We start from the raw sequence: 27,332 nt of genomic DNA, 5'->3' as shown, positions 1-27,332 counted from the left end.
GTGAACCTTCTCTGAACAGCCTCCAGTGAAAGTATATCCTTCCTTAAATACGGAGGCCAAAACTGTACGCTGTACTCTAGGTGTGGCCTCACCAATACCCTGTACAGTTGTAGAAGTACTTCTCTGCTTTTATACTCTATCCCCCTTCCAATAAAGGCCAACATTCCATTTGCCTTCCTGATTACTTGCTGTACCTGCATAGTAACCTTTTGTGTTTCATGCACAACGACCCCCAGGTGTCTCTGTACTGCAGCATTTTGCAATTTTTCTCCATTTAAATTATAATTTGCTTTTCTATTGTTTCTGCCAAGGTGGATAATCTCACATTTTCCCACATTATACTCCATTTGCCAAATCTTTGCCCACTCACTTACCCTGTCTATATCCCTTTGCAGATTTTTTGTGTCCTCACAATTTGCTTTCCCACCCATCTTTGTATCATCAGCAAACTTGGCTACATTACACTCTCCCTTCATCCAAGTCATTAATATAGATTGTAAATAATTGAGGACCCAGCACCAATCCCTGCAGCACCCCACTAGTCACTGTTTGCCAGCAGCAAAATGACCCATTTATCCCAACTCAGATACAAAGTAAAGCTCTGACTGCACTACCCCATCAAACACTCCCAGGGCAGGTACAGCACGGGTTAGGTACAGAGTAAAGCTCCCTCTGAATTGTCCCATCAAATTCACCCAGGGGAGGTACAACATAGTTTAAATATCGAGTAAAGCTCACTCTATACTGTTCCATCAGACATTCCCAGGGCAGGTACAGCACAGATTAGACACGGAGCACAGCTCCCTCAACACTGTCCCAACCATTCCAAGGGCAGATACAGCATTTGTTAGATGCAGAATAAAGCTCCCTCTACACTGCCCCCACAAAACACTGTCCAAAGCATTCCCGGGTGGATACAGCACGGGTTAGATACAGAGTAAAGCTCCCTCTATATTGTCCCAACAACACTCCCAGGGCAGGTACAGCACAGGTTAGATACAGACTGAAGTCCATTTACATTGTCCCATCAAACACTCTCAGGGCAGGTACAGCACAGGGTAGATTATAATATAAGAAATAGGAGCAGGAGTAGGCCTCTTGGCCCCTCGACACTGCTCTGCCATTTAATTGGATCATGGCTGATTGATCTTGGGGTCAGCTCCACTTTCCTGCCCGCTCCCCATAACACTTTATTCCCTTATCACTCAAAAATCCGTCTATCACCGCCTTTAATTTATTCAATGAGCTAGCCACCACAACTCTCTGGGGCAGAGAATTTCATGGATTTACAAACCTCAGAAGAAATTTCTGCTCATTTCAGTTTTAAATGGATGGCTCCTTATTCTAAGACTGTCGCCTAGTGAATAACCCCATATTTTCCCACATTATACTCCATCTGCCAAATGTTTGCCCACTCACTTAGCCTGTCTGTATTCCTTTGGAGATTTTTTTGTGTCCTGCTCACAATTTGCTTTCCCACCCATCTTTGTGTAATCAGCAAACTTGGCTACATTACACTTGGCCCCTTCATCCAAGTCATGAATATAGATTGTAAATAGTTGAGGACCCAGCACCGATCCCTGCAGCACCCCACTAGTCACTGTTTGCCAACCGGAAAATTACCCATTTATCCACACTTAGATACAAAGTAAAGCTCCGTCTACACTGTCCCATCAAACACTCGCAGGGCAGGTACAGCACAGGTTAGATACAAAGTAAAGCTCCGTCTACGCTGCCCCATCAAACACTCACAGGGCAGGTACAGCACGGGTTGGGTACAGCGTAAAGCTCTCTCTACATTATCCCATCAAATATTCCCAGGGCAGGTACAGCAGGAATTAGATACAGAGTAAAGCTCACTCTACACTGTCCCAACAAACACTTCCAGGGCAGGTACTGCATTGGTTAGGTACTAAGTAAAGCACCCTCTACACTTTCCAAATAAACATCCTAGGGCAGGTACAGCATAATTTAGATAAAGGGTAACCCTATCAAACCTCGCTCTACAATTGTACAGTGCCTTGGTGAGAATACACCTGGAGTACTGTACACAGTTTTGGTCGTCTTATCTAAGGAAGGATATACTTGCCTTGTTTAGATACAAAGTAAAGCTTCCTCAATACTGTCCCACTAGACAGTCCAAGGGCAGATACAACACAGGTTAGATACGGAGTATATCCCCCTCTACACTGTCCCAAGCATTCCAGAGTAGATACTGCATTGGTTAGATACAGAATAAAGCTCCCTCTGCACTGTCCCATCAAACACTGCCAGGGCAAGTACAGCACGGGGTTAGATAATGAGTAAAGCACACTCTACACTGTCCCATCAAACACTTCCAGGGCAGGTACAGCACGGGATAGATACAGAGTAAAGGTCCCTCCACTCTGCTGCATCACTCTCACGTGAAGTACAGCATGGTTTAAACACAGAGTAAATGTTTCTCTACACTGTCCCATTAAACAGTCCAAGGGCAGGACAGCACATATTAAAAACACAGCAAGGATTCCTCTGCACTATCCCACGAGACATTCCCAGCGCATGCACAGCACAGATTAGATATAGAGTAAAGCCCCCTCAACATTGTCCCATCAAACACTGCCAGGGCCGGTACAGTACAGGTTAGACATGGAGTCTATCTCCCCCAAACACTCCAGGGCAGGAACAGCACGGGATAAATGCAGAGTCATTTCTCCCTCTACACTGTCCCATCAACTATTCCTAGGTAAGATGCAACACAGGTTAGACGCAGAGTAAAAGTCCCTCTACGCTGTCTCACCAGACATTCCCAGGGCAGGTACAGCATGGGTTATATAAAGATTAAATCTCCCTCCAGCCTGTCCCATACACTCCCAGGTTAGGTACTGCATTGGTTAGACACAGAGTTAATCTCCCTGTACACTGTCCCATCAAACACTGCAGAACAGGTACAGCGCGGGTTGGCTGGAGTAAAGTTGCCCTTACACTGTCCCATCAAATCTTATTGAATGGGGAAAGGGGCCGTATGGCCCACTCCTGCTCCTATTTCTCATGGTCTTATGTACCCAGCATGCTCCGCGGTGGAGAACGTGCCGCACGCAGACCACAGGAGCTCAGTGCGCAGGCGCGGGTCCTGGCTGTGTTTGGAGCATGCGCGGTGCGTGTAATGGCGGAGGAGACTCGTGTTTGAGAGGCTTCACAGAAGTGTCATTTTCAGCGGGACGGAGCGGAGTAATGAACCAGCGGTGAGGCTTCATAAACAACCGGTGCCCGCCGTAAGCTCAGAATAATAACCGGAACATCGGCGGTTGCAGCTTCGGGGCTTTCTCCCGGTCACAGGCTCAGGCTATCGGCGGCCATCTTCATGCAGGAAGGCAGGTTCAGCGCTCCGCCATTTTGATTCAGTGAGTAGCAAAGCGCATGCGCGGCCATCTTGGTGCAGGAACAAAGTGAATGATGTCACTATAGAACTGAACCCAGCCAGAGTCAGCACCTTCAGGGGAAGGGAACCAGGGAGTGTAGAACTGAACCCAGCCAGAGTCAGCACCTTCAGGGGAGGGGAACCAGTGAGTGTAGAACTGAGCCCAGCCAGAGTCAGCACTTTCAGGGGAGGGGAACCAGTGAGTGTAGAACTGAACCCAGACAGAGTCAGCACCTTCAGGGGAGGGAACCAGTGAGTGTCGAACTGAACCCAGACAGAGTCAGCACCTTCAGGGGAGGGGAACAAGTGAGTGTGGAACTGAACCCAGACAGAATCAGCACCTTCAGGGGAGGGGAACCAGTGAGTGTAGAACTGAACCCAGACAGAGCCGCACCTTCAGGGGAGGGGAACCAGTGAGTGTAGAACTGAACCCAGCCAGAGTCAGCACCTTCAGGGGAGGAGAACCAGTGAGTGTAGAACTGAACCCAGACAGAGTCAGCAGAAGAACTAGGAGCAGGATTAGGCCGTATGGCCCCTCAAGCCTGCTCCACCATTCAATAAGATCATGGCTGATCCGCTGATGGATTCAGGTCCATTTCCCTGCCCGCTCCCCATAACCCCCTATTCCCTTATTGGTTAAAAAACTGTCTATTTGTGTCTTAAATTTATTCAATGTCCCAGCTTCCACAGCTCTCTGAGGCAGCGAATGCCACAGATTTACAACCCTCAGAGAAGAAATTCCTCCTCGTCTCCGTTTTAAATAGGCGGCTCTTTATTCTAAGATTATGCCCCCTAGTTCTAGTCTCCCCCATCAGTGGAAACATCCTCTCTGCATCCACCTTGTCAAGAAGTGAACCTTCTCTGAACTGCCTCCAAAACAAATATATCTTTTCTTAAATATGGAAACCAAAACTGCACGCAGTATTCCAGGTGATGCCTCACTAATACCCTGTATAACTGTAGCTAGACTTCCCTGCTTTTATACTCCATCCCCTTTGCAATAAAGGCCAATATCTCATTGGCCTTCCTGATCACCTGCTGTGCCTGTATACTAACCTTTTGTGTTTCATGGACCAGGACCCCCCCAGGTCCCGCTGTACTGCTGCACGTTGCAATCTTTCTCCATTTAAATAATAACTTGCTCTTCGATTTTTTTTTTCTGCCGAAGTGCATAACCTCACTTTCCAACATTATACTCCATCTCCCAAATTTTTGCCTACTCACTTAGCCTGTTTGAGCTTTTGCAGGTTTTTTGTGTCCTTCTCACACATTGCTTTTTCTCCCATCTTTGTATCATCAGCAAACTTGGCTACTTACAATTGGTCCCTTCATCCAAGTCGTTAATATAGATTGTAAATAGTTGGGGTCCCAGCACTGGTTCCTGCGGCACTCCACTAGTTACTGGTTTCCAACCAGAGAATGAACCATTTATCTCAACTCTCTGTTTTCTGTTAGTTAGCCAATCCTCTATCCATGCTAATATATTACCTCCAACCCCGTGAACTTTTATCTTGTGCAGTAACCTTTTATGTGGCACCTTGTCAAATGCCTTCTGAAAGTCCAAATATACCACATCCACTGGTTCCCCTTTATCCACCCTGTTCAGCACATCCTTAAAGAACTCCAGAAAATTTGTAAAACATGGCTTCCCCTTCATAAATCCATACTGACTCTGCCTGACTGAATTATGCTTTTCCAAATGCCCTGCTACTACTTCTTTAATAATGGACTCCAACATTTTTCCAACCACAGATGTTAAGCTAACTGGTCGAAAGTTTCCTGCTTTTTGGCTGCTTCCTTTTTTTAAATAGAGACATTACATTTGCAGTTTTCCAATCTGCTGGAACATCCCCAGAATCTAGGGAATTTTGGTAAATTACAACCAATGCATCCACTATCCCTGCCGCTACTTCTCTTAAGACCCTAGGATGCAAGCCACCAGGTCCAGAGGATTTATTCGCCTTTAGTCCCATTATCTTACTGAGTACCACCTCCTAAGTGATTGTGATAAGTTCCTCGGCCCCCCCCCCCCATAGCCCCTTGACTATCCACCGACATTCTTTGCTGGCTTTTAAAAGCTTCCCAATCTTCTGTCCTTCCAGTAGTTTTGGCCACTTTGTATGTCCTTGTTTTTAATTGGATACCATCCTTTATTTCTTTAGTTAGACACAGATGGCGATCTTTTCTTTTACACCCTTTCCTCCTCACTGGAAATATTTGTCTTGAGAGTTATGAACTATCTCCAAAATATACGCCACTGTTCATCAAACGTCCTACACTTCAATCTATTTTCCCAGTCCACTTTAACCAACTCTGCCGTCATACCTTTGTAGTCTCCTTTATTTAAGCTCAGTACGCTGGTTTGAGATGCAATTTTCTAACCCTCCATCTGAATTTGAAATTCAACCATGCTATGATCACTAATTCCAAGGGGATCCTTTACTAGGAGATTGTTGATAAATTCTGTCTCATTACACAGGACCAGATCTAACATAGCCAGCACCTTCAGAGGAGGTGAGGGAGAGAAACCAGTCAGTTACAGTAGAAACGGGAGAATGTGTAATGGGGAACAAGGAAATGGCAGAACAATTAAATCAATACTTTGGTTCTGTCTTCACAGAAGAGGACACAAATAATGTCCCAGAAATGCGAGGGAACCAAGGGTCCAGTGAGCAAGAGGAATTAAAGGAAATGATTAATAGTAAGAAAATAGTGCTGGAGAAACTAATGGGACTGAAGGTGGATAAATCCCCAGGGCCTGATGATCTGCATCCCAGAGTACTAATAGAGGTAGCCATGGAAATAGTAGATGCATTGGTTGTCATCTTACAACATTCTATAGATTATGGAACATAATTAAAGCACATGGGATTGGGGATGATGTACTGACATGGATTGAAAATTGATTAACTGACAGGAAACAGAGAGTAGGAATAAACGGGTCTTTTTCGGGGTAACGGGCAGTGACTAGTGGGGTACCACAGGGATCAGTGCTTGCGCCCCAGCTATTCACAATATAAATGATTTGGATGAGGGAACCAAATGTAATATTTCCAAGTTTGCTGACGATACAAAACTAGGTGGGGTTGTGAGTTGTGAGGAGGATGCAAAGACTCTGCAAGGCAATTTAGATTGCCTAGAATTCTTTGAGGATGTAATGAACAGAGTGGATAAAGGGGAACCAGGGAATGTAGTGTATTTGGACTTCCAGAAGGCATTTGACAAGGTGCTGGAATAGACTGGCGAATAATACTTAAAGGGTTGACAGTGGATAGGCAATGGCAAACATTTAAAGATCACATGGATGAACTTCAACAATTGTACATCCTTGTCTGGAATAAAAATAAAATGGGAAAGGTGGCTCAACCGTGGCCAACAAGGGAACTTAAGGATAGTGTTAAATCCAAATAAGAGGCATATAAATTGTCCAGAAAACTCAGCAAACCTGAGGACTGGGAAAAATTTAGAATTCAGCAGAGGAGGACATAGGGTTCAATTAGGAGGGGGGAAATAGAGTATGAGAGGAAGCTTGCTGGGAACATAAAAACTGACTACAAAAGCTTCTATAGATACGTGAAGAGAAAAATAGTGAAGACAAACTTAGGTCCCTTGCAGTCAGATTCAGGTGAATTTATAATGGGGAACAAAGAAATGGCAGACGAGTTGAACAAATACTTTGGTTCTGTCTTCACGAAGGGAGACACAAATAACCTTCCGGAAATACTAGTGGACCGAGGGTCTAGTGAGAAGGAGGAACTGAAGGAAATCCTTATTAGGCAGGAAATTGTCTTGGGGAAATTGATGGGATTGAAGGCCTGATAGTCTACATCCCAGAGTACTTAAGGAAGTGGCCCTAGAAATAGTGGATGCATTGGTGATCATTTTCCAACAGTCTATCGACTCTGGATCAGTTCCTATGGACTGGAGGGTAGCTAATGTAACACCACTTTTTAAAAAAGGAGGGAAAGAGAAAACGGGTAATTATAGACCGGTTAGCCTGACATCAGTAGTGGGGAAAATGTTGGACTCAATTATTAAAGATGAAATAGCAGCACATTTGGAAAGCAGTGACAGGATTGGTCCAAGTCAGCATGGATTTATGAAGGGGAAATCATGCTTGACAAATCTTCTAGAATTTTTTGAGGATGTAACTAGTAGAGTGGACAAGGGAGAATCAGTGGATGTGGTGTATTTGGACTTTCAAAAGGCTTTTGACAAGGTCCCACACAAGAGATTGGTGTGTAAAATTAAAGCACATGGTATTGGGGGTAATGTACTGATGTGGATAGAAAACTGGTTGGCAGAGAGTCGGGATAAACGGGTCCTTTCAGAATGGCAGGAAGTGACTAGTGGGGTGCCGCAGGGCTCAGTGCTGGGACCCCAACTATTTACAATATACATTAACAATTTAGATGAAGGAATTGAGTGTAATATCTCCAAATTTGCAGATGGCACTAAGCTGGGTGGTGGTGTGAGCTGTGAGGAGGACGATAAGAAGGTGCAGGGTGACTTGGACAGGTTAGTGGGCAAATGCATGGCAGATGCAGTATAACATGGATAAATGTGAGGTTATCCACTTTGGTGACAAAAACACGAAGGCGGAATATTATCTGAATGGCGGCAGATTAGGAAATGAGGAGGTGCAATGAGACCTGGGTACATGAGTCATTGAAAGTTGGCATGCAGGTACAGCAGGTGGTGAAGAAGGCAAATGGTATGTTAGTATTCAAAGCTAGGGGATTTGAGTATAGGAGCAGGGAGATCTTACTGCAGTTGTACAGGGCCTTGGTGAGGCCTCACCAGGAATATTGTGTTCAGTTTGGTCGCCTAATCTGAGGAAGGACGTTCTTGCTATTGAGGGAGTGCAGTGAAAGTTCACCAGACTCATTCCTGGGATGGCAGGACTGACATATGAGGAGAGACTGGATCAACTGGGCCTGTATTCACTTCAGTTTAGAAGGATGAGAGGGGATCTCATAGAAACATATAAAATTCTGACGGGACTGGACAGGTTAGATGCAGGAAGAATGTTCCCAATGTTGAGGAAGGCCAGAACCAGGGAACACAGTCTAAGGATAAGGGGTAAGCCATTTAGGACTGAGATGAGAGAAACTTCTTCACTCAGAGTTGTTAACCTGTGGAATTCTCTACAGCAGAGAGTTGTTGATGCCAGTTTGTTGGATATATTCAAGAGGGAGTTAGATATGGCCCTTACGGCTAAAGGGATCAAGGAGTATGGAGGGAAAGCAGGAAAGGGGTACTGAGGTGAATGATCAGCCATGATCTTATTGACTGGTGGTGCAGTGTCGAAGGGCCGAATGGCCTACTCCTGCATCTATTTTCTATGTTTTTCTGTACCACATAGCAGGTTACTGCACAAGATAAAAGTTCACGGGGTTGGGGGGTAATATATTAGCATGGATAGAGGATTGGCTAACTTACAGAAAACAGAGAGTAGGGATAAATGGTTCATTCTCGGTTTGGCAATCAGTAACTAATGGGATGCTGCAGGGATCAGTGCTGGGACCCCAACTATTTACAATCTATATTAACGACTTGGAGGAAGGGACTGAGTGGAACATAGCCAAGTTTGCCAATTATACAAAGTTGGGAGGAAAAGCAATTTGAGGAGGACACACAAAATCTGCAAAAAGACATAGACAGGCTAAGTGAGTGGAGATGGAGTATAATGTTGGAAAGTGTGAGGTCATACACTTTGGCAAAAAAAATCAAAGATTGAAGAACAAGTTATTATTTAAATGGAGAAAGATTGCAAAGTGCTGCAGTACAGCGGGACCTGGGGGTACTTGTGCATGAAACACAAAAGGTTAGCATGCAGGTACAGCAAGTGATCAGGAAGACCAATGGAATCTTGGCCTTTATTGCAAAGGGGATGGAGTATAAAAGCAGGGAAGTCTTGCTATAGTTGTACATGGTATTGGTGAGGCCAGACCTGGAATACTGCGTGCAGTTTTGGTTTCCATATTTCCGAAAGGATATACATGCTTTGGAGGCAGTTCAGAGAAGGTTCACTAGATTGATTCCGGAGATAAGGGGGTTGACTTATGAGGAAAGGTTGAGGAGGTTGGGCTTCTACTCATTGGAATTCAGAAGAATGAGAGGTGATCTTATCGAAATGTATAAGATTATGAGGGGGCTTGACAAGGTGGATGCAGAAAGGATGTTTCCACTGATAGGGGAGACTAGAACTAGAGGGCATAATCTTAGAATAAGGGGCCACCCATTTAAAACTGAGATGAGGAGGAATTTCTTCTCAGAGGATTGTGGATCTGTGGAATTCACTGCCTCAGAGAGCTGTGGAAGCTGGGACATTGAATAAATTTAAGACAGAAAAAGACAATTTCTTAAATGACAAGGGAATAAGATGTTTATGGAGAGTGGGCAGGGAAGTGGACCTGAGTCCATAATCGGGTCAGCCATGATCATATTAAATGGCGGAGCAGGCTTGAGGGGCTGTATGGCCTTCTCCTGCTTCTATTTCTTATGTTCTTATGTCGATAGGTTGAGTGAGTGGGCAAACACATGGCAGATGCAGTACAACGTGGATAAATGTGAAATTATCCACTTTGTTAGGAAAAACATATGGACAAAGTATTATTTAAATGATGATGGCTTGGGAAGTGTCGATGTACAGAGGGACCTGGGTATCCTTGTACACCAGTCATTGAAAGCAAACATGCAGGTGCAGCAAGCAGTTAGGCAGGCAAATGGCATGTTGGCCTTCATTGCAAGAGGATTTGAGTACAGGAGCAAGGATGTCCTACTACAGTTATACAGGGCCTTGGTGAGACCGCACCTGGAGTATTGTGTGCAGTTTTGGTCTCCTTACCTAAGAAAGGATATGCTTGCCATAGAGGGAGTGCAGCGAAGGTTCACCACACTGATTCCTGGGATGGCAGGACTGTCGTATGAGGAGAGATTGGGTCGACTGAGCCTGTATTCTCTCGAGTTTAGAAGAATGAGAGGGGATCTCATTGAAACGTATAAAATTCTGACTGGGTTGGACAGACTGGATGCAGGGAGGATGTTTCCCCTGGGCTGGGAAGTCTAGAACAAGGGGTCACAGTCTCACGATATGGGGTAGGAAATTTAGGGCCGAGATGAGGAGAATTTCTTTCACTCAGAGGGTGGTGAACCTGTGGAATTCTCTACCACAGAAGGCTGTGGAGGCCAAGTAACCGAATATATTTAAGAGGGAGATAGATAGATTTCTAGAAACAAAAGGCATCAATGGGTATGGGGAAAAAGCTGGAATATGGTGTTGAGATAGAGGATCAGCCATGATCTTATTGAATGGTGGTGCAGACTCGAAGGGCCGAATGGCCTACTACTGATCCTATTTTCTTTGTTTCTATTTGGCCTGTCAAGCCCTTTCCAGCTCCCAGCTAGTCCCACTGCCCCGCCCTTTCCCTGAGCCCTGCAAATGTTTTCTTTCAGATACTTATCCAACTCCCTTTTGAAAGCTGTGATTGAGTCTGCCTCCACCACCCTTTCAGGCCGTGCATTCCGGATCCCAACCACTCGCTGCATAAAATAGATTTTTCTTAGGTCGCCTTTGGTTCTTTTGCCAATCACCTTAAATCCGTCTCCTCTGGTTCTCGACCCTTCCACCAGTGGGAACAGTATCTCTCTATCTACTCTGTCCGGACCCCTCATGATTTTGATCACCTCTATCAATTCTGCTCTCAACCTTCTCTGCTCCAAGGAGAACAACCCCAGCTTCTCCAGTCTATCCACGGAACTGAAGTCCCTCACCTCGTGAATCATTCTTGTCAATCTTTTCTGCACCCTCTCTAAGGCCTTCACATCCTAATGTGCGGTGACCAGAATTGGACACAATGCTCCAGTTGAGGCTGAACCAGTGTTTTACAAAGGTTCATCATAACCTCCTTGCTTTTGTACTCTATGATGCCCAGGATCCTGTCAGCTTTTTTAACCGCTTTCTCAACCTGTCCTGCCACCTTCAGTGATTTGTGCACATATACCCGCAGGTCTCACTGTTCATGCAGCCCCTTTAGGATTGTACCCTTTAGTTTATATTGCCTCTCCTCATTCATTTAATCATGTTTCTATAATTTTATTTCTTAATTCAGATTCACGGCCTCATTTTATTTCTTCCTCCGAGCCCGTCAACTTAATCTGGCAGCGTAATGTTGGTGAGTGGTGATTGATTGCCCTGGGAACCAACAGGAAGAGAGCTCAGAGGCCGGAGGGACCAGGGAGCAGTGTGTTCTGCAACCAATCGTGGTGTTTGAGGGGTGGATCCTGAGTCGGCCTGTCAGGTCAGTCAGTGTAAACCCCTGTTAAACAATTCATCTTTTAAAAGTTAAATCGAGATTTCTTTTTTCAGCAAAACAGTTTAATTTCTGTCAATATTTTATTTCCTTGGATTTCCTATTATGAGTTTCAGACACTTCATTGCCAAGTGGACCAGGTGTTTAAAGGTCATTCATTTCCCTCTTTCCATGTCGTTGTTAGTTAAAAGGTAGTGTGATTGATTTCCCCTCATTGTGCATTTGTAGTAGTTAAGTAACATCCTTCCTGTTGGTAGTGAGTCACATTCTGTGCTGGGCAAGATGGCTGGTAGCTTCAGCCTTTAAAATACACATCCTCTTGTTCAAATCTCTCCAGGGCCTCGCCTCTCCCTATCTCTAACCTCCTCTATCCCACCAACCCTCTTAATAGTTTGTTTTCTTTGGAACAGAGGAGGTTGAAGGGAGACCTTAATGAGGTGTATAAAATTATGAGGGGCCTAGATAGAGTGGATAGGAAGGACCTATTTCCCTTCACAGAGGGGTCAGCAACCAGGGGATCTTTTTAGCCAGTACGTCGGAAGCCAAACAAGAGAGGGGGAAGTTCTGGGTTAGTATTAGGGACTGAAGCTGGGCAGGTGGAACGGGTATCGATGGGACAGCATTTTGGTTCTAGTGATCATAATTCAGTTAGATTTAGGGTAATTATGGAAAAGGACAAAGATAGACCAGGAATAAAGGTTCTCAATTGGGGAAAGGCCAATTTTACTCAGCTGAGATGTGATTTAGCCAAAGTGGACTGGAAACAGCTACTTGAAATGGTGAGATATTGGGAAATGTTGGTGTTCAGAGGAACCTTGGTGTCCTTGTACACGAATCACTGAAAGTTAGTATGCAGGCACAGCATGCAATTAAGAAAGCAAATGGTATGTCGGCCTTTATTAACACAGGATTTGAGGATAAGAGTAAACATAAGATCATAAGAAATAGGAACAGGAGTAGGCCATACGGCCCCTCGAGCCTGCTCCACCATTCAAGAAGATCATGGCTGATCTGATCATGGACTCGGGTCCACTTCCCTGCCCGTTCCCCAAATCCCCTTATCGTTTAAGAAACTGTCTATTTCTGTCTTAAATTTATTCAATGTCCCAGCTTCCACAGTTTTACAACCCTCAGAGAGAAGAAATTCCTCCTCATCTCTATTTTAAATGTGTGGCCCCTTATTCTAAGATCATGCCCTCTAGTTCGAGTCTCCCCCATCAGTGAAAACATCCTCTCTGCATCCACCTTGTCAAGCCCCCTCATAATCTTATACGTTTCGATAAGATCACCTCATTCTTCTGAATTCCAATGAGTAGAGGCCCAAACTACTCAACCTTTCCTCATAAAAGTCAACCCCCCCCATCTCCAGAATCAATCTAGTGAACCTTCACTGAACTGCCTCCAAAGCAAGTATATCCTTTTGTAAATTTGGAAACCAAAACTGCACACAGTATTCCAGGTGTGGCCTCACTAATACCTTATATAACTGTAGCAAGACTTCCCCGCTTTTATACTCCATCCCCTTTGCAATAAAGGCCAAGATACCATTGGTCTTCCTGATCACTTGCTGTACCTGCATACTATCCTTTTGTGTTTCATTCACAAGTATCCCCAGGACCCGCTGTACTGCGGCACTTTGCAATTTTTCTCCATTGAAATAATTACTTGCTCTTTGATGTCTTACCGCAATTATATTGGACCCTGGTGAGACCACACCTGGAGAATTGTGTACAGTTTTGGCTGCTGACTTAAGGAAAGATGTACTTGCCATTGAGGATGGCAATGAAGGTTCACCAGACTGATTCCTGGGATGCGGGGATTGTCCTATGAGGAGAGATTGAGTGGACTAGGCCTATATTCTCTAGAGTTTAGAAGAATGAGAGGTGATCTCATTGAAACATAAAATTCTGACAGGGTCGATGAGGGGCGTGAAACATACGGCCCACGGGACGGACATGGCCTCCAAAGCCCCTTCCTCTGGCCCACCATGTGATTTAATTTTTATGCCCCCTATCTTTCGCTTGCTGACTCAAACACAACCTGAATTTGTCGGCCGTCACAGAACAGGAGGAGGGCGACGGAGGCACGGGGAAGGTCAGTCCACGGGGAGCAATTCTGGGACAATGAAGGCCCTCACATGGACTATCAATGCGAGATAAGCTTTGAGTGAGGCAGTGAGTAGATAAATACCAAGAGAGAGGGGGAGGAGTGTCGCTGGAACTCCAGGTGATTTAACAGATGATGGGGGTTAGTGCAGAGTTAGGTAGTGTGGGGGTTGTGTTCCTGCCCTGGTCCCACCCTCGGCCCCAGCGAGGCACTGATTTAAAATTCTCAGCCTCGTGTTCAAATCCCTCGATGGCCCCTCCCCTCCCTATCTCTGTAACCTCCTCCAGCCCCTACACCCCTCCCTATCTCTAATCTCCTCCAGCCCTTACAACCCTCTCTATCTCTAATCTCCTCCAGTCCCTACACCCCTCCCTATCTCTGTAATCTCCTCCAGTCCCTACACCCCTCCACATTTCTGTAACCTCCTCCAGTCTCTACACCCCTCCCTATCTCTGTAACCTCCTCCAGCCCCTACACCCTCCCTATCTCTGTAACCTCCTCCAGCCCCTACACCCTCCCTACCTCTGCAACCACCTCCCACCATACGCACCCCTATCTCTAACCTCCTCCAGCCCCTACACCCTCCCTACCTCTGCAACCTCCTCCCACCATACGCACCCCTATCTCTGTACCCTCCTCCAGCCCCTGCACCTCTCCCAATCTCTGTACCCTCCTCCAGCCCCTACACCCCTCCCTATCTCTGTAACCTCATCCAGCCTTACAGCCCCCCATCTCTATAATGTCCCCCTGCCTCTACACCCCTCCCTATCTCTGTAACCTCCTCCAGCCCTCAGAACCCTCCAAATCTCTAACCTCCTCCAGTCCCGACTATTGTGTTCCTTACACAGATGAGACTGCACACAGGGAGGTTAAAGTAACAGTGACCTCAGTCTTTATTAAGACACTCGAGTGAGGAACAGGCCTTAGGGGCCAGCTTATACAGTGCTCCCAAGGGATGCTGGGAGCCCTTGGGACACCAGGGTATGCGCTCCCTGGTGGCGGAACATGGGAGTGCATGCTTTACAGATACACAACACCTACAACCCTCCCTATCTCTACAAACTCCTCCAGCCCCTACACCCCTCCCTATCTCTGTAACCTCCTCCAGCCCCTACAAGCATTCCTATCTCTCTAACTCCAGCCACTACACCCCTCCCTATCTCTGTAACCTCCTCCAGCCCCTACAAGCATTCCTATCTCTGTAACTCCAGCCACTACACCCCTCCCTATCTCGCTAGCCTCCTCCAGACCCTAAACCCCTCCCAACTGTAATCTCCTCCAGCCCCTAAACTCCTCCCTATCTCTGTAACCTCCAGCCCCTACACCCCTCCCTATCTCTGTAACCTTCAGCCTCTACACCCCTCCCTATCTCTGTAACCTCCAGCCCCTACAACCGTCCCAATCTTTTATAACCTCCTCCAGCCCCTACACCTCTCCCTATCTCCATGTTTGACAAATTTGCTAGAATAGAGGATGTAACAAACAGGATGAATAAAGGGGAACCAGTGGATGTGGTATACTTAGACTTCCAGAAGGCATTTGACAAGGTGCCAGATAAAAGGTTACAACACAATATAAATATTCACGGGGTTGGGGGTAATATATTAGCATGGTTAGAGGATTGGTTAACTAATAGAGAACAGAGAATAGAGATAAATGGTTTATTCTCGGGTTGGCAAACAGTAACCAGTGGGGTGCCGCAGGGATCGGTGCTGGGACCCCAACTATTTACAATCTATATTAACGACTTGGAGGCAGGGACCAAGTGTAACGTAGCCAGGTTTGTCGTTGATACAAAGATGGGAGGAAAAGCAATGTGTGAGGAGGACACAAAAAAATCTGCAAAAGACCATAGACAGGCGAAGTGGGCATAAATTTGACAGATGGAGTATAATGTTGGAAAGTGTAAGGTCATGCACTTCGGCAGAAAAAAATCAAAGAGCAAGTTATTATTTAAATGGAGAACGATTGCAAAGTGCTGCAGTACAGCAGGATCTGGGGGTACTTGTGCATGAAACACAAAAGAATAGTGTGCAGGTACAGCAAGTGATCAGGAAGGCCAATGGTATCTTGGCCTTTATTGCAAAGGGGATGGGGTATAAAAGCAGGGAAGTCTTGCTACAGTTGTACAGGGTATTGGTGAGACCACACCTGAAATACTGTGTGCAGTTTTGGTTTCCATATTTACAAAAATATATACTTGCTTTGGAGGCAGTTCAGGGAAGGTTCACTAAGTTGATTCCAGAGATGAGGAGGTTGACTTATGAGGAAAGTTTGAGTACTCATTGGAATTCAGAAGAATGAGAGGTGATCTTATCGGAACGTATAAGATAATGAGGAGGCTTGACAAGGTGCATGCAGAGAGGATGTTTCCACTGATCGGAGAGACTAGAACCAGGGGGCATTATCTTTGAATAAGGGGCCGCCCATTTGAAAACTGAGATGAGGAGAAATTTCTTCTGAGAGTTGTGGATCTGTGGAATTTGCTGCCTCAGAGAGCTGTGGAAGCTGGGACATTGAATTAATTTAAGACAGAGATAGACAGTTTCTTAACAGATAAGGGACTAAGGGGTTATGGGGAGCGGGCAGGGAAGTGGACGCGAGTCCATGATCTGATCAGTCATGGTCGTATTAAATGGCGGAGCAGGCGCGAGGGGCCGTATGGCCTACTCCAGCCCCTACAACCCTCCCTATCTCTGGAACCTCCTCCAGCACTACACCCCTCCCTATCTCTGTAGCCTCCGCCAGCCCCTCAACCCCTTCCTATCTCTGTATTCTCCTACAGCCCTACACCCCTCCCTATCTCTGTAACCTACTCCAGCCCCTACACCCCTCTCTATTTCTGTAACCTCCAACCACTCCATCAATTCCTATCTCACTAGCCTCCTGCCACCCTACATCCCTCCCTACCTCGATAACCTCCTCCAGCCCCGACACTGGCCCCCGCCTTTCTCTGTAATCTCCTCCAGCACTACACCACTCTCTTTCTCTGTAACCTCTTCCAGCCCTCCCTATCTCTGTAACCTCCTCCAGACCCTATATCCCACCCTGTCTGTAACCTATAGCCCCTACACCCTCCCTATCTCTGTAACCTCCAGCCCCTACACCCCTCCCTATTTCTATAGGCTCCTCCAGCCCCTATACCCCTCCCTATTTCTGTAGGCTCCTCCAGCCCCAATACCACTCCATATCTCTAACCTCCAGCCCCGAAACCCCCTCCCCATCTGTAACATCCAGCAGCTCCTACAAACCTCCCTATCTCTGTAACCTCCTCCAGCCCCTACAACCCTCCCTATCTCTACAACCTCCTCCAGCCTTCCTCAACTCCCTATCTCTAACCTCCACCAGCCCCTCCACATGTCTGTAACCCCCTACAACCCTCCTTATCTCTGTAACCTCTTCGAAAGCCTACCCCCTCCCTATCTCTGTACTCTTCTCCATTCCCTACAGCCCTCCCTATCTCTGTAACATCCTCCAGCTCTTACTCTCCTCCTTATCCCTGTTACCTCCTCCAGCCCCTACACCCCTCCCTATCTCTGTAACCTTTTCCAGTCCCTACACACCTCCCTATCTCTGTAACCTCCTCCAGCCCCTAGACTCCTCCCTATCTCTGTGACCGCCTCCAGCTTCTACACCCCTACTGATCTCTGTAACCTGTTCGAAGGCCTACACCTCTCCCTATCTCTGTACTCTTCTCCACTCTCTGTAACCTCCTCCATCCCTGCACACCTCCCTATCTCTATAACCTCCAGCCCCTAAACCCATCCCTATCTCTAACCTTCAGCCACTACTGGCCTCACTATTTCTGTAACCTTCTCCAGCCCCTACAACCCTCCCTATCTCAGTAACCTCCTGCTGCTCTTACACCTCTCCCTCTGTAACCTCCAGCCCCTACACCCGTCCCATTCTCTAACATCCTCCAGCCTTACAGCCCCCCCCTATCTCTGTAACCTCCCCCAGCCCCTGCACCCCTTCCTATCTCTGTAACCTTCAGCACCTACACCCATCCCTATCTCTCTAACCACTTCCAGACTCTACACCCCTCCCTATCTCTGTAACTCCCTCCAGCCCCTACACACCTGCCTTTCTCTGTAATCTCCTCCAGCACTTCAACCGTCGTTTTCTTTAACATCCTCCAGCCCCGACACCCTTCCCTTGCTGTAATCTCCTCCAGCCCCTATACCCCTCCCTAGCTGTAATCTCCTCCAGCCCCTATACCCCTCCCTATCTCTGTTACCTCCTCCAGCTCCTACAACCCTCCCTATATCTGAAACCTCTTCCTAGGCCTATACCCCTCCCTATATCTGTAACTTTCTCCAGCCCCTACACCCTTCCCTACACCCCTCCCTACCTCTGTAACCCACAGCCTCTACACCCCTCCCTATCTCTGTAACCTCCTCCAGCCCCTACAACCCTCCCTAGCTCTATAATCTCCACCAGGCCCTACACTCCTCCCTATCACTATAACCGCCTCTAGCCACTACACACAGCTCCCTATCTCTGTAACCTCCTCCAGCCCCTGCACACCTTCCTATCTCTAACCTCCTCCAGCTCCTACACATCTACTGATCTCTGTAACCACTTCCAAGGCCTACACCCCTCCCTATCTCTGTAACCTTCTCCATACCCTACACCCCTCCCTATCTCTTAACATCCTCCAGCCACTACTGGCCTCCCTATCTCTATAACCTCCTCCAGCCCCTACACACCTCCCTATCTCTAACCTCCTCCAACCCCTACCTATCTCTAAAACCTCCTCCAGCCTTACTCAGCTCCCTATCTCTATAACCTCCTCCAGCTCCTACTAATCTCTGTAACCTCATCCAAGGCCTACAGCCCTCCCTATCTCTAACATCCTCCAGCTCCTACACTCCTACTGATCTCTGTAACCTCTTCCAGCCCCGACAACCTCCCTATCTCTGTAACCTCCTCCAGCTCCTACTCTATTCGCTTCAAACATTCCCTGTGTTAGCGAGTTCCACGTTCTCACCACTCTTTGGGTAAAGAAGTTTCTTCTGAATTTCCTGTTGGATTTCTTGGTGACTATCTTATATTGATGGCCTCATAGAAACATAGAAAATAGTTGCAGGAGTAGGCCATTCGCCCCTTCGAGCCTGCACTGCTATTCAATGAGTTCATGGCTGAACATGCAACCTCAGTACCCCATTCCTGCTTTCTCACCATACCCCTTGATCCCCCTAGTACTACATCTAACCCTTCTTGAATATATTTAGTGAATTGGCCTCAACAACTTTCTGTGGTAGAGAATTCCACAGGTTCACCACTCTGGTGAAGTTTCTCCTCATCTCGGTCCTAAATGGCTTACCCCTTATCCTTAGACTGTGACCCCTGGTTTTGGACCTTTGCTCAATATCCTTTCATACCCTTTCCCAACAAAATTAATTGACCAATCTTGAAAATGTCAATTGACTCAGCAACCAGTTTCAGATTTTCACTAAATTTTGAGAGAAAAAAAGTGTTTCCTGATTTCACTCCTAAATTGCCTACCTCTTGTCCGGGATTCTCCCACCAGAGGAAATAGTTTCTCCGCATCTTCCCCATCAAATCCCTTTATCATTTTAAAGGCCTTAATTAGACCGCCCACTCAACCTTCTGAACACAAGGCAATAGAAGTAAGTTTATGCAGCCTGTACTCAATTTAACCTTTCAAGCATTGGTATCATTCTGATGAATCTGCGCTGCACCCCTGATAACCAAAATTAATTCCTCACTATCGAGAACTAGTGAGGAAAAAACCTCTAGTTATGCTCTTCCTCACAAATGGAAACATTGGCCCTGAAATTCCTGTAAGACATTCCCGCGGGCAATCTGCTCAAATAAAAAAGCGCACTCACCTTTCTCTTTTGACTTTTTGTTGAAGATTCCCGGGCAGCGTCTGACGTCACGCCGCCCGGGAACGCAGCGCGTGCGATGCCTGTGGATTCTGTCCCCGCCCACAGGAGCTCATTTACATAGGCCACGCCCCCGATTTTCTTTTTACCTTCAGTTCTGGATTTGGTTCGAGATCACTACACGGCTTTGAAAGGTGAGATTTTTCGATGATTTTTTTATCTTTTAGAATACTTTAAAGATTTTCTAATTTATTTTAAACATTTTAACAGTTTTAAAAGTTAATTAAAGCAATATAAAGACTATAAAAATGTCTTGCATTTCTGAACGGGTCGTGGTTGTGCAGTGTGTAATAGCATGGCCAGCAAATAAAAAATAGCGACTTCTAAACTGCATGTACAAATGAAAGGAGGAGAAAATGTTTATAAGAATGATGACCACATTTCTGGTTTGGGGGAGGGTGTAAGTTGGCGAGGACAGGAATTGTTGGCTGGGCCGATGTATGACACAACACACTGATGAAGCAACTGCTCTCCTAGTGCAGCAGCATAAAGATGATGGAGTTAGGATGGGATGACTGCACTTGTCCTAAATTCCAAAACTCCTGCCCTCCCATCCGTTCCCGAGAAGCTGAGCCTCTATGTAAAAGGTGTGTCAGGACCCATTCACCAAGGTGGTTGAAAGTACGCTGTTCAACTGAGATTGTTTGTGGGAACTTTTGGCCATATTTTGGGACTCACTACAATTGCTGGAAAGCCTTTGCATTATTATTCTCAAGAAGCCTTCGTCTACATTCTGTATTCCCCTTGGAAAGCATTCTATCTCAACACAATTACTGAGCTAGGTACTGAATGTCCGACTTTCCAAACTGCAATAGACAACACGGTACCTCAAATGTTATAAAAGTTGGAAGATTTGAATCTCTCATTACTTTGAGAGGAAGCTGCTTGTTTCCATTTCCTGCTGTTTATTTAGTTTGTATTAAGCTTTTACTCTGCAGAACGCCTCAGCATCGACTGACTGCTGCTTATGCTGAAGGCTATTGAGCTGTTTGAAGCAAAGTTTCAGACAGATGTGCACAGAATAAAGGCTTTATCTCGCGCAGAACATTCGTGCCCTAATCCTGGACAGAAGATTTCTAAAACTCTGAATTCTGCGTGAGAAATCATCGCACGGGCAAGACCCGTCCAGGTCCAGTTGGCCAGGTCGGAAAAGCCGGTTTTCATCGTATGCGCATTGTGGGCTGAAAACCGGCTTTTCAGATGCCTTCCCGGGTCCGTACACACTTCGTACGGACCCGGGACATCGGAATTTCAGGGCCTATAAGGTGAATTGATAGGTTACATAAGAGAGAAACCGTATGTCCTGGTTGGAGAGTTTAGGAGCAGGTGACATAGCCTAAAAGTTCGAGCCAGGCCTTTCAGGAGTGAAGTTAAGAACCACTTACACACACAAAGTGTGGTAGAAGTTTGAAACTCTTCCCCAAATGACAGTTGGTGATGTGTCAGTTGTTAATATTAAATCTGCGATTGATAGATTTTTGTTAACCAAATGTATTAAGGGATACGGAGCAAAGGCGGGTATATGGAGTTTGGTCAGAGATCAGCCATGATCTCATTGAATGGTGGAACAGGTTCGAGGGGTTAGCCTTGTTCCTATGTTTTACAGCACAGGTGCTAGAATGGGACTGGTTAGTTAAATTGATAACTCCCGTTAATGCTGCAACATTACAGGAGTCTTTCAGTCGTGGTAATTTGTCACTGTTCTGGAATTTCAGTAAGAATGTTGCAGACTGCGGTCTCCCCAACAGATCCCATTGTCTCCTGTACCAATTGACAGGGCTCCTCTCTTCAAAGTGCTCTAGTGATGGGGACGGTAGGGACATAACACGTCAGTGTGATGTTACGCATCTATGTTTACAGATAATTACTTAAATTAAATGTATCATTGGAAAATGAAGGCTGAACTTGATTGGCAGTCGCTTGTGGCTAAAGGAATCAGGATCAATAATATAGATATTCTGTTGTCAGTCTTCCAAATAAATGCAATAATGAATGTGAAACAAGAATTATTTAGAATAAAATTATTAATGATGACATTTGAGCCACAGATTTACAGAATAAATTACTGTCAGAAGTTGAAACATCAGATTTAGGCTAAGCGTCTGTTTTATTCTAAACCTTTACTAGTCCTCACAAAGAATGTTTGTTGAGTAGCATCTTATTACCTGGTGAAATATTGTTCCATATCATTGAGAAATGCATCACTTTGAATCAGTTACTAAGCCACAATATTGATGTGGCTGGTTCAGTTAAGTTTCTGGTCAGTGGTGACCCCGAGGTTGTTGGTGTGTATCCTGCTATTTCATCTTTAATAATTGATTCCAACATTTTCCCTACCACCAATGTCAGGCTAACCAGTCTATAATTCCCCGTTTTCTCTCCCTCCTTTTTTAAAAAGTGGTGTTACATTAGCTACCCTCCGGTCCATAGGAACTGATTCAGAATCGATAGACTGTTGAAAAATGATCACCAATGGATCCACTATTTCTAGGGCCACTTCTTTAAGTACTCTGGGATGCAGACTATCAAGCCTTGCCGATTTATCGGCCTTCAATCCCATCAATTCCCTAACACAATTTCCTGACTAATGAGGATTTCCTTCAGTTCCTCCTTCTCGATAGACCCTCAGTGCCCTAGTATTTCCGGAAGGTTATTTGTGTCTTCCTTAGTGTCTTTGTTCAATTGGTCTGCCATTTCTTTCACCTGATTCTGACTGCAAGGAATCTACGTTTGTCTTCACTAATCTTCACATCTCTATGGAAGCTTTTCCAGTCAGTTTTTTATGTTCCCAGCAAGCTTCCTCTCATACTCTATTTCCCCCTCCTAATTAAACCCTTTGTCCTCCTCTGCTGAATTCTAAATTTCTCCCAGTCCTCAGGTTTGCTGCTTTTTCTGGCAAATTTACATGCCTCTTCCTTGGATTTAACACTATCCCTAATTTTCTTTGTTAGCCACGGTTGAGCCACCTTCCCGTTTTATTTTTATTCCAGACAGGGATGTACAATTGTTGAAGTTCATCCACGTGCTCTTTATATGTCTGCCATTGCCTATCCACCATCAACCCTTTAAGTATCATTCGCCAATCTGTTCCTGCCAATTCACATCTCATACCATCGAAGTTACCTTTCCTTAAGTTCAGAACCCTCGTCTCTGAATTAACTGTGTCACTCTCCATCTTCATAAAGAGTTCTACCATATTATGGTCACTCTTCCCCCAGGGGTCTCGCACAACAAGATTTCTAATTAGTCCTTTCTCATTACACATCACCAGTCTAGGATGGCCAGCCTCTAGTTGGTTCCTCGACATATTGGTCTAGAACATAGAAACATAGAAACATAGAAAATAGGTGCAGGAGTAGGCCATTCGGCCCTTCTAGCCTGCACCGCCATTCAATGAGTTCATGGCTGAACATGCAACTTCAGTACCCCATTCCTGCTTTCTCACCATACCCCTTGATTCCCCTAGTAGTAAGGACTTCATCTAACTCCTTTTTGAATATATTTAGTGAATTGGCCTCAACAACTTTCTGTGGTAGAGAATTCCACAGGTTCACCACTCTCTGGGTGAAGAAATTCCTCCTCATCTCGGTCCTAAATGGCTTCCCCCTTATCCTTAGACTGTGTCCCCTGGTTCTGGACTTCCCCAACATTGGGAACATTCTTCCTGCATCTAACCTGTCTAACCCCGTCAGAATTTTAAACGTTTCTATGAGGTCCCCTCTCATTCTTCTGAACTCCAGTGAATACAAGCCCAGTTGATCCAGTCTTTCTTGATAGGTCAGTCCCGCCATCCCGGGAATCAGTCTGGTGAACCTTCGCTGCACTCCCTCAATAGCAAGAATGTCCTTCCTCAGGTTAGGAGACCAAAACTGTACACAATACTCCAGGTGTGGCCTCACCAAGGCCCTGTACAATTGTAGCAACACCTCCCTGCCCTTGTACTCAAATCCCCTCGCTATGAAGGCCAACATGCCATTTGCTTTCTTAACCGCCTGTTGTACCTGCATGCCAACCTTCAATGACTGATGTACCATGACACCCAGGTCTCTTTGCACCTGCCCTTTTCCTAATCTGTCACCATTCAGATAATAGTCTGTCTCTCTGTTTTTACCACCAAAGTGGATAACCTCACATTTATCCACATTATACTTCATCTGCCATGCATTTGCCCACTCACCTAACCTATCCAAGTCGCTCTGCAGCCTCATAGAATCCTCCTTGCAGCTCACACTGCCACCCAACTTAGTGTCATCCGCAAATTTGGAGATACTACATTTAATCCCCTCGTCTAAATCATTAATGTACAGTGTAAATAGCTGGGGCCCCAGCACAGAACCTTGCGGTACCCCACTAGTCACTGCCTGCCATTCTGAAAAGTCCCCATTTACTCCTACTCTTTGCTTCCTGTCTGACAACCAGTTCTCAATCCATGTCAGCACACTACCCCCAATCCCATGTGCTTTAACTTTGCACATTAATCTCTTGTGTGGGATCTTGTCGAAAGCCTTCTGAAAGTCCAAATATACCACATCAACTGGTTCTCCCTTGTCCACTCTACTGGAAACATCCTCAAAAAATTCCAGAAGATTTGTCAAGCATGATCTCCCTTTCACAAATCCATGCTGACTTGGACCTATCATATTACCTCTTTCCAAATGCACTGCGATGACATCCTTAATAATTGATTCCATCATTTTACCCACTACCGCTGTCAGGCTGACCGGTCTGTAATTCCCTGTTTTCTCTCTCCCTCCTTTTTTAAAAAGTGGGGTTACATTGGCTACCCTCCACTCCATAGGAACTGATCCAGAGTCAATGGAATGTTGGAAAATGACTGTCAATGCATCCACTATTTCCAAGGCCACCTCCTTAAGTACTCTGGGATGCAGTCCATCAGGCCCTGGGGATTTATCGGCCTTCAATCCCATCAATTTCCCCAACACAATTTCCCGACTAATAAGGATTTCCCTCAGTTCCTCCTCCTTACTAGACCCTCCGACCCCTTTTATATCCGGACATCCCTGATACACTCCAGGAAATCCTCCTCCACCGTATTGCTACCAATTTGTTAGCCCAATCTATATGTAGATTAATGTCGCCCATGATAACTGCTGTATCTTTATTGCACGCATCCCTAATTTCTTGTTTGGTGCTGTCCCCAACCTCACTACTACTGTTTGGTGGTTTGTACACAACTCCCACTAGCGTTTTCTGCCCTTTGGTATTCCGTAGCTCTAACCGTACAGATTCCAAATCATCCAAGCTAATGTCCTTCCTTACTATTGCGTTAATTTCCTCTTTAACCAGCAATGCTACTCCAACTCCTTTTCCTTTCTGTCTATCCTTCCTGAATGTTGAATACCCCTGGATGTTGAGTTCCCAGCCTTGGTCACCCTGGAGCCATGTCTCCATAATCCCAATTATATCATATTCATTAATAGCTGCCTGCACAGTTAATTCGTCCACCTGATTATGAATACTCACATTGAGGCACAGAGCCTTTAGGCTTGTCTTTTTAACACACTTTGTTCCTTTAGAAATTTGCTGTAATGCGGCCCTTTTTGATTTTTACCTTGGGTTTCTCTGCCCTCCAGTTTTACTTTGCTTCTTCTATCTTTTGCTTCTGCCCCCATTTTACTTCCCTCTGTCTCCCTGCATATGTTCCCATCCCTCTGCCATATTAGTTTAACCCCCCTGCCCCCCCAACAGCACGAGCAAACACTCCCCTTGGTCATTGGTTCCAGTCCTGCCAGGTGCAGACCATCCGGTTTGTACTGGTCCCACCTCCCCAAGTCCCAGGAATTTGAATCCCTCTCTTCTGCACCACTCCTCAAGCCACATATTCATCTGAGCTATCCTGCTATTTCTACTCTGACTAGCACGTGGTACTGGTAGCAATCCTGAGATTACTACCTTTGAGGTCCTGCTTTTTAATTTAACTTCTCACTCCCTAAAATCAGCTTGTCGGACCTCATCCCATTTTTTTACCTATATTGTTGGTACCTATATGCACCATGACAACTTGCTGTTCACCCTCCCCTTCCAAAATGTGCCACAGCCACTCCGAGACATCCTTGACCCTTGCACCAGGGAAGGAATATGCCATCCTGAAGTCTCGATTACGGTTGCATAAATACCTATCTATTCCCCTTACAATAGAATCCCCTACCACTATACCTCTCCCCTATTTTTCCTGCCCTCCTGTGCAGCAGATCCACCGTTGGTGTCATGAACTTGGCTGCTGCTACCCGCACCCCACCCCCACCACCCTGCGATGATTCATCTCCCCAACAGCACCCAAGGCGGTGTATCTGTTTTGGAGGGGGATGACTGCAGGGAACCCCTGCACTACCTTCCTTCCGCAGCTCTGCCTGATGGTCACCCATTCCCTATCTGCCTGAATAACCTTTACCTGCGGTGTGACCAACTCACTAAACGTGCTATTCATGACAGCTTCAGCATCGCGGATGCTCCAGAGCGAATCCATGCACAGCCCCAGTGCTGCAATGCGATCCATCAGGAGGTGCAGCTGGATACACTTCCTGCACATGTAGTCATCAGGGACATTGGAAGCGTCCATGACTTCCCACATAGCACAGGAGGAGCATAACATGGGTCTGGGCTATCCTGCCATGATTTAACCATTAGATTAACTTAATTTGACAACAATGCAAAGGTTACCTACTGATAAAGAAATTTAAAAAAAAGATTAAATACTCACCAATCCACCAGCCAATCACTTACCCACTTGGCTGTGACGTCACCCTTTGATTTCTTTCTACTTCTTTGTTTTACCTTCCGTCTCTGGACCAGCTGGCCCCTCGGACTGCTGCCACTTTCAGTCGCTGCCACCGCCCTTCATCCTCCTGCGTGGCTCCTCTCGTGATACTAGCCCCTCGGACTGCCGCCACTCTCATTCTCTGCCACTACCCTTCATCCTCCTGCGTGGCTCCTCTTGCGATGCTAGCTCCTTGGACTGCTGCCACTCTCAGTCGCTGCCACTCCGTGGCTCCTCTTGCGATGTTAGCCCCTCGGACTGCTGCCACTCTGTCGCTGCCACCGCCCTTCATCCTCCTCTCGCGATACTAGCCCCTCGGACTGCCGCCACTCTCAGTCGCTGCTGCCGCTCTTTATCCTACCATGCCGCTCCTTTCGCGATGCTGGCCCCTCGGACTGCTGTCACTCTCAGTCGCTGCTGCCGCCGCCCTTCATCCTCCTCTTGCGATACTAGCCCCTCAGACTGCTGCCGCTCTCAATCTCTGCCACTAGCCTTCATCCTCCTGCGTGGCTCCTCTTGCGATGCTGGCCCCTCGGACTGCCGTCACTCTCAGTCGCTGCTGCTGCCGCTGCCCTTCATCCTCCCACGCCGCTCCTATTGCCTGCCTTTGGAATGTCTGGTGAGACAGTTTTGAGGAAGCTTTACTCTGTGTATCTAAGCAAGGCAAATACATCCTTCCTTAGATAAGGAGACCAAAACTGTGCACGGTACTCCAGGTTTGGTAAGGGAGTAAAGGGTTCTGGGGAGCTGGCGGGGAAGTCGAGCTGAGTCAATGATCAGACCATCCGTGATCTTATTGAATGGGGAGCAGGCTCGGGGGT

The 27,332-nt window shown here is 46.2% G+C and overlaps 1 protein-coding gene across 2 annotated transcripts in view; it reads right to left on the bottom strand.

Moving 5' to 3' along the window:
- Positions 1–27,332, bottom strand: part of LOC139248866 (zinc finger protein 235-like) — a 161,450-nt gene that overhangs the window by 55,908 nt on the left and 78,210 nt on the right. The window lies entirely within an intron of this gene.

The sequence above is a fragment of the Pristiophorus japonicus genome, unplaced genomic scaffold (assembly GCF_044704955.1).
Source record: "Pristiophorus japonicus isolate sPriJap1 unplaced genomic scaffold, sPriJap1.hap1 HAP1_SCAFFOLD_298, whole genome shotgun sequence".
Classification (NCBI taxonomy): domain Eukaryota; kingdom Metazoa; phylum Chordata; class Chondrichthyes; family Pristiophoridae; genus Pristiophorus; species Pristiophorus japonicus.
This window is presented reverse-complemented; position numbering and strand designations above follow the sequence as displayed.